Here is a 9036-nt window from a genome sequence, read left to right as displayed (position 1 = left end):
GGCTGTGTTGTTGTCAAAGAAACGAGCTGTTAGACTGGCGGTGGCTGAGTTGCTGTCAGTGCTGCCCTGTGTTTTGTGGGGGTGGGGGGGGGGGGGGGGGGGTGTGCACTTGCATGGTACCGGGATGTTCAGCCAGGACAAGGAAAATACATAGAGTAAGATACCCAAAGAGTTGGAGTTGTGCAAAAAGTGGCTATGGGCTATCAATAACCCTTTCTGACTCGACTCTATTAGCAGCTAGCAGCTACTGAGAACACACACTGATATAGTCGTCTGCTGTAAAGCAGCACATCTCATATGATTTGGCTGTTTACAAAGTAAATATCTTGTATGTTTTGGTCGCTTGTTGTTCTAATGTGTCTGCCTCGCTAACTCCACTCGTCAGCAATGAGGAAGCAAAGTTAGCAATGTAACGTTAGACACTTAGCTAGGTTCTACACATTCTATATAAGTTTGCTATTAGCGATGTAAATCCACCATGTTTTACTGTGTTAGTCTGACGTTATTCAAATGTTTTAAAGTTATTGAACGTATGACATTTCAGACTCAAACGACGACGTCTGCTGCAGCATTGTTGTCATCATCAGAAGATGATGAACCCAATTAGCAGCACCAATGTTGTCAACACCAGTAAAGATTCTTCCCTCTGTCCAAGCACAGTTTGTAAGTAGCCTACATAATATTATCTCTAATCATGGCTGCAGTGAAGGCTAAACGCAAGTAAACGCAGTTTACCCACCTCTGAAATTTCTGAAATTGTTTATCCACCTCTTGATAGAGTTTATCCACCACTCAATACATTCAATGCACTTCCTAATAGAGTTTATGCACTCTTGGAACTATCTAGTAGGCCTACCACTAGTAAACAGTAATCTTCACCATTATCATTATGTTCTGAATGTCTTTTATGTCTTCTTTTTTTTTACATCCAGTAGCGCATTTCCTTACTGCAGTTTAGCCTACCCACCTCTTATTTCACCACTACACCCCTATCTCTGATTGAATTCTAAGACTACTGTCTGATTTAACTTAGTGGAATATAGTTTGAAAAGAAACCTCTTGTTTGTTTTATAGTCACCATGCCCAAGTACACCTGGCCTTGACCAGTGCCAGCACCCTTGAAGTTGATGAAACAGATGAAAGCTATCAGCTTGAGTCAACCCTCACCCCCACGTTGTCATCGTCGTCATCAGAAGATGAAGGTGTAAAGGAAGACTGGAGTGGCAAGAAGATCATTGTCAATGAATCCAGCCTAATGTCACTATTCAAGTTTTGCCAGATGTGTGGGAAACCGATTTCTTCAAAGACTGTCCATGATACTGGGGCACAGAGGAGTGTGAAATGGATGTGTCTTGGGGGCCATTCTGGTACTTGGAAATCTTCACCAGACGTAAGAGAAATGCCAGAGGTAAATGTACTCTCAGCTGCAGCTGTTCTGTTCAGGGGCGGCACATACACCGAACTCTCCGACTGGTGCCAAACAATGGGTGTCCAAATGATTGGATCATCAACATTTTACAACATCCAGATGTACTTGCATCCTGCTATTGAGCATGTGTACACAGAGCAAAGAAGTGCCCTCTTGGCAAGAGTATATTTGGAACAGATGGATGGGAAGAGGCCACACTTGTCAGGCGATGGCCGATGTGACTCACCAGGCTTCAACACGAAATACTGCCACTACACTTACAAAGGAAATACTCCACACCAAACTGGTTCAGGTAAGAAACATATGAATGGATGCAGAATAACAATAATTACTCATGCTATGTTGAACGTTGTGGTAACAAACCTTTGATAGAATTACTCTTGCTATGTTGACATTTTGATAACTTATCAAATTTAAATCTTTAGTGTACAGAGGCCACCAGCTCTGGCGCTATGGAGCCACTGGGGTTTAGAAGGGGAATGAACGATCACCTGGACACGGGCCTTGCTTGACGTGGAGGTGATGGCAACGGGCCGCTTCACGTCAATACAGAATATAATGAGGGAAGAATTTCCTAATGTCCAGCACAAATTTGACATCTGGCACACAGCGAAAGGTATGTTTTTTTGCCATCCTTGTAAACACACACATGCTATTATCCACATTCAGGACCTACAGCCATTGAGACTTACCTGGCCCCATTGACACCTTATGGTGTCATTCTGCACCTGCAGTTCTCCAAAAAATCCCATTGACAAGCCACACCCTGTGCAATAGTCAACCATGTGGCTAAAATAAGCAATAGCTAAATAAATCTAAACTATGAATGGCTCAGACAGGGTGAATGGGGACAATATAGAAATTGTTGGTGTTTGACCAAGTTAGTTATGCTGCATTTTTTACCACAGGTTTCCGGAAGAAAAAGGAGAACGAAATCCTACTTTCCTGGAACAGGTCAGTGTTGGTTTGCAATCTTCAGGCCTGATAGAGTTCAGGCGTGGTGCCTGAATTTAAAATGTCTAGTCAACACGTCAACCTACCTGACCTTTTGATTGACATGTCTGCCACCAACTAGGAGTTGTCTATATAAGGAAGTCTTTTACCTTTGTATGTTAGCACTGAGGATGGTCTGAATGGGACTGAAAACGTTTTGCACACACTTTTGCCGCTTTTCCACCGCCAGTACCAGCTCGACACGACTCGACTCGCCACGCCTTTTTTGCGTTTCCATTGGCAAAAAAAGTACCTGGTACCTAGTACCGGGTATACTATATACTATATACAAACAATACAACTGTTGAGTGACTATATACAAACGATGAAACTAGATCCTCCTGAGCGTCCTCTGCTTCTTGGTGCCCGCAGTACTGGCCGTCTGGAGCTGGGTATTTCTGGCGGATAGCCTGCACGACACAAGCAGGTAACACGACATGACGCCCTCTGCCCAATCTCTCTCCTTGCAGGACCCAGTCAAGAAAGTGCCGGTAGGCTGTTAGGCGAAATTGTCTGGACAAAACATTGAGCACAGAGTGATGGTCTTTGAGCCTAGCATGGCACAGTAGCTAGCATAACTGCAAGCTATTTGTGCAATGAACATGCCACGTTAGCAAAGAGTACTCCTTGACATTAGTAACAAAGAAAATACTTACTTACACTTACACTTACACTTACTCACACTCACTTACACTTACACTTACTTCACTTACAGAAAGACGTCCATTTGGCCCTGTAGGCTTTGGCTGCCATTTCCAGTTGACCTTAGGTATTCTAAAGTAGGTCTCTAGGACGCCGCTATCCATATGGGGTGCGAAACTCGGGTGATCGACAACACACACGTCCATGTCATCCTCCGATTCCGTGATTTCGTCCAGAAGAAATTGGCACCGCTAGAATTCTCGGCAGCAGACAGACTCTTGTTCTGTGTCCATTGGCGCACAGTGAGAGCACAGGCACCACCAATCTGCCCCAGCTCGAGCCATTGCGGGCTCCTCGTCTGCGGCAGGCAGGTCGTTTGTCTCGGCTGTAGCGGCAGCAGCTTCAGCCGCCTCCTGTTCCTCCATAGCCCTCAGCTGATCGTCGCTATATTGTGGCTCATAAAGGTAGCCATGAACAACCGTTTCTACCATAACTTCTTCAAAATCCCAATCCTCCATATTGTATCCGTGCGTATTCAGTACCTTCGGCCATGTTTTCTGCAGGTGAAGTCTAACACACTGGCACTGATCTGTGATAGGTATGTTAGCGCATTAGGTCCCACCCCCTATGGGCGGGTTTGAAAGGGTGGGAACTAGTGCTTGTAGTCTCAATAGAAATCCCCCCCCTCTTACACTTCCTCCTGCAATGACGCAAAACGACAATTTTTGCGTCATTGCAGGAGGAAGTGTAAGAGGTAAATACGGATTTCTCCCATCTCAGGGGAAAATGAGAGAGTGTTGCACGACCATTCAAAAGTATGACTGGGTTTCTAACAATGCAACGCTTAATGCAAATAGATGGATGGATGTTCCTTTAAGCACAGCAAGTACAGCACTTGCCTTCGGCATTGGAGTAACGAATATGTATGAGACAGTATGCCCAGTTGTAACTGAAGATACATAAGTACATTGCACAGAGAAATCATAATTTCCATTTCACCTGCCATTTTTGTTTAGATGAGCGTCTCTGTCTCGAGCACAAGCGTGTGGCAGCGTCATGGCAACCGAACATCATCTCTGAAAGCCTTCGTCTACCCTGACCACACTACAACGCAAACCCAGAGTTTTCACATTCATCCACCTCAGCGATCGTTTTTGAAAAGCATCGTTTTCAGTGTTGGAATTTGCCGTTCTAATGTGGACGGAAGGGCTAAACTGATAAATATTCATGTGTTTGTAGATTTACCTGGGTTAGTGTGAACAGGGTCTAAGTAGAATAGGATGTACGAGTCGGTGTCGGATACACTGAAAGGACCACTAAAAGTGTGTACATTTAAGTTAGTGTATTGTTTATCTTGGAATAACTCATCTTTCTTGTGGGCCAACCAAGGCTTGCTCTGCAGAGAAACAGAGGTTGACACAAGTTAATGAGAAAAATATGAATTAAGATAATGCCATTATATAAAAATTTGTTTTCTTTCTGCGTTTTGCCACAGTTGTCTTGTGAGCATAATGGTATTGTAATGTGATTCAAAAGGAAAACAAAGTTTCACAGAATAAGTAATCTCAAAACATTGTGTTCGCAAGCACACAGCAGGTGGGGTATAGGCCCATCTGCCTCCCCCCCCCCGTGCTTTAATGTTGAGAGCATGCTTCTTCCAAGAGCATAAATGGAGAAGGAATCCCGGCTGAGTTTGTTATGGTTTTGCCGGGCTGTCCCCGGATGCCTATTTGACGACCATTACCTGCCACCAACCCTCATCTCCCCTGCTCGTAAATACCACGTTATGTGATAACATTAAACGCAACTTCGATACCTCCACCATTTCATCTCTGTCTCTGCCACCACCACACTTTCTCATCTATTATTAAAACACATAAATTATGGTACAGACATAAAATCCTATTTCATGATGAATTATTTGAAATTGTGCTCCGTGGCGGTGACGTACATTATTCATGCTGAGTAGGAGTGCCTCTTGATTCTGGAGAACATGTCTAAAAAATGAATGCAAACGGCTAGTGGTTACCAGTGTCCCGAAACCATAACGGCATTGAACACTGATGTTCTACGCTGTGTACTGCTCACTGACATTAAGCCTTTTTTAACCCTTATTAGCAGAATGCAGCTCCACTAAATGATGAAAATATGACATTTCCCTAAAATGGCAACAAATATTAAAGCTGGAGGAAATTATAAATTCACCTTGTATTCATAAAAAAGTAAACTTTTTATTCTGTATTTATTCGGCCATACATTTGTTCATGAATAAGATTCAGATTTCATAAACTTCAGCAAGTATATGTTGACATTTCATATAATATATAATGTCTGCTTTAATTGAAATGTCACTAAACCATGGTATTGAGCCATCTCTAATTTCCTGATTTCTCTCAGATGTTTTCCCCAAGCTGTGCTACTGTTTAGGCTTAAAGCAAAACTTCTCACATCTCTCTCAGTGCCCTGCAATTTGCCCATCAGTAACTTAACTAATTGCTCTCAGCAACTAGTACCTACTTTACACAGAGGGAGTGGGGGGGATTTGTACAACTTGAAAATTACAAATTACAAATATCACATTCGATAATCAGGAAAATAAAGGTGAGAACAAGGTGAGGCATTGCTCTTAATAATGCCTGTCAGGGCTTGAGAACATGGGCGCTGACGCTTTAACCTCTCGACCACACAGACTTGATTGAAGAACGGGAGAGCTGCGGTTTAACATTTAAATCTGTCAGCTTCCCATCGATTGCCTTTTGATCTGTGAAAGAAAGTTGCTTTCCTCACTTTCTGATTTTAATTATAATGAGGGGACTCTGATGCAGCCGATTCCTGGGTACTTCCTGGGTATTGCTGCTTCATATTTTCAATACAGTGCTTGCCAAACAGTAGTTAATAATCTTTTGATCTACGGTATTCACATACCCTTTCATTGCCTTGCAAATCTAACAGTAAATTGTTTGTTTTAATATTCTTATCCTTTGTAAATTAATCAGCTCATCAACAATGTTGCCAGAATATGTTTGACAAAGTAAGTAAAAAAGATTTGCATTTAAAACACTTCACTGATTCTTATTGAATTATTACAACAAAGTTGTAGTAAATTGGTGCTAGTTAGTCAGCACATAATGATACATACAACAAAGTTTAGTTTAGTCTTATGTGAGTTTTAGTGCCGAAACGTCAGCACGAAAGTTGTAGCTCATTAACATCGTGTTTATATATGCAATAGGCGGCCTCAAGCCAGAATCACACACTAGTATCTGAGAATAGTGTTAAAGTCCCCCATTAATTGCATTGAAGTGTGTCCATTTATTACTCATTTGACAGCTGTGTGGTGGGTTATATTCACCATTAAAACATAATCCTGTGTTCCCAGTAACCTTATCGACTGGACAAGTTTGCCATGTTCCTTAAGTAAACCGTGGGGGAGATGCCACTACACCAGATCAAATATATTGATGAAATGTTTATCTAGTGAAAGGACTATTCCTGTAGGATATTTGGTCTGGTCTCTAAATGAAAGTGTAAGAGATCTTTTACTTTTCTTTATTATTACATAATTGCATATTTCTACTCAATAAATATTAAGTCTCATCTTTGGTATACTATAATATATTGCATTTTCTTACTCAAGTGCATGTTTTTTATTCCGTTTTCTATTGAATATATATCCCACTTAGGATAAAACCGTGGTCAATCTTCAGATGGGACAAATGTTTGATCTTCAACACCCACTGTTCTGATAATAAAATAGTACTTGTTTTAAACTCTTAACCCTAAGGTATAAACTCATAACAAAAAAAGTTAGGTTTACTGAAGTTACAATAAAGCGAGATCTTACATGGAGCACCTTAAGTAGAGCAAAAAATCATCCTCTTTTATCCTATCTTAAAATCCTCCTAGGATAAATCATGTGGGTGTACTGTCAATGTATGACAGCATCTGCTTTTCATCAGAATGTTGCTACCTTTGTGGGTCCCACTTGCCAAGGGTTGCTCAAAGCTGGAAAGCCCCCAGCAGCAGGGGCATTCCTCAATGATCTTATCGTTTGTTACAGTAAATACATAAACAATATCAGGCACTTAGGTAAAAAGAAATTCCAATATTTTATGGAAAATGTTCATAGGTTTCATACAACGAGTAAATACATTCATTCTTTGTATACAAAGATATGGTGGTATGGTATGGTATGAGAGTATTCTTAAAAAAGGTTGTATATTTTTAGCACAGTCCACACTCAAACCACACTCAAACCTATAGGTGACTTATATTGGGCTCCTTCAGACAAAAGGACGCGGGATGGTGGTATCGATTCCGGTGTATTGTAAAGTTTGCAGGTAACAAACGTACCTCCTGCTTGAACTCCTCTTTCAAGCAGGAGATCTGTCCTCGAGTGTATGTGAAGACGCCTGATTGAACTTGTGCACACTGATTACTCAATGTGCAACAGGTGAGCAGCCTCACCCAGCCCCAGAGTCCAATCAGACTCGGCCAGGTGAGGCTGCTTAAACCAGCCATCATCTATACAACACGCCACAATATTGATGTAGAGAAAAATACATCGGGCCCTCAATTCTAGACCCCCATCCTTTAAACTCTGTTCAAACCCCTGTCCTTTCCCTCTACTCAGGTGGAATTTTTTTTTAATCAGGGTTGGTTATACCGATGGCTAGGGTGTTCTCATGGTGGTAAAAAAGCTCCATTAATAAGCTCCATTAATGGAGCTTAAAAAATTACATAATTTTCTGTGCTACCGTTATTCTTTGATTATAAAATAATATGCGTGATAAACAAACTATTAAATACCTTTTTATATGTAGTTATTTCATTAACATTATGATGATTTTGATTATATTCATAGGGAAATTATTTCCCACAAAAGCATCCACCAAATGGCATACTATTTACAGACAAATACACACTCACTCTAACACAGAGAGATGTGATGTTGTATTTGTTTGGTAACAGCATTCTATCCTAGTGTTAAAAATATAAGCTTCATCATTCTCATCCTCAGGAAATCATTATTTTACAATGATTGCATTTATTTGTCATACTTATCTTTAATATTTATGAATTATGAATGTGTAATTAATAATTCATACTCTTTTGCTGTTCTAATATGAGCAAAGTGACCCTATTTTTCATCTCACTACAGGGGAGCACACGCACACACACACACACACACACACACACACACACAAAAAATCAGACTTACTCACAATCAGCCCAAAACACACAATAAGAATAACACACAATCAGACTAACACAATCAGAAAAACACACAATCAGAAAAACACAACCCAACATCCACACAATCTCACACACACACACACACACATACGTATGTGTTACATGTATGTTGTATGTTACCCTTTTGCATTTAACATGTTAAATGTTGCATGGTACAACTCTGCATGTTTCGCCTTTTCAAACAGTCCATGATCTTAATGCTATGTGATGTGACCAAAACAGTACAGAACTACACCCTTAAACCTTTATAATTCTTTCTTCATGTCTTCTTCTTTCCTCCTTCTTAAACAAAGCATCACCTCTCCAATGTCACAATTTTGTTCAGCCCACACATTAAGCTTTTTTGAGGATAAATTATGAATAAACAGCAGGGAGAACACATTGCTTTGGGAGAAATATTCATCAATTATCCTCACAGTGATGAAATTAAACGCCCCTGTTCTCATCTTCTGCTGAACATTGCTTTGATCTTCCCTCTCAGAGGAATTAATAGTCTAGAACCAGTAGAAATGTTATATTATGATCTATCTATCTGCATGTATATCTATACATGCAGTATATGTTGCATGTATATCTATACATGCAATATATGTTGATCTATCTATATACCTAGGTCTATCTATCTATCTATGTCTGTCCATCTATCTATCCATTCAACTATCTGTTTGTTTGTCTGTCATACATCTCTCTGTCTGTCTGTCTCTCTCTGTCTCTTT

The 9036-nt window shown here is 40.6% G+C and overlaps 1 pseudogene across 1 annotated transcript; it reads left to right on the top strand.

The window, feature by feature from the left end:
- The first annotated feature begins 1345 nt into the window (after positions 1-1345).
- Positions 1346-2222, top strand: LOC311356570 (annotated as a pseudogene). The gene is made up of 3 exons: positions 1346-1721; positions 1855-2045; positions 2164-2222. The product of its transcript is annotated as an uncharacterized misc_RNA (transcript).
- Positions 2223-9036: the final 6814 nt, after the last annotated feature.

This window comes from Micromesistius poutassou, assembly GCF_964030765.1.
Source record: "Micromesistius poutassou genome assembly, chromosome: 12".
Lineage (NCBI taxonomy): Eukaryota > Metazoa > Chordata > Actinopteri > Gadiformes > Gadidae > Micromesistius > Micromesistius poutassou.
Note: the sequence above shows the minus strand (reverse complement) of the source record. Positions and strands in the feature narration are given on the sequence as shown.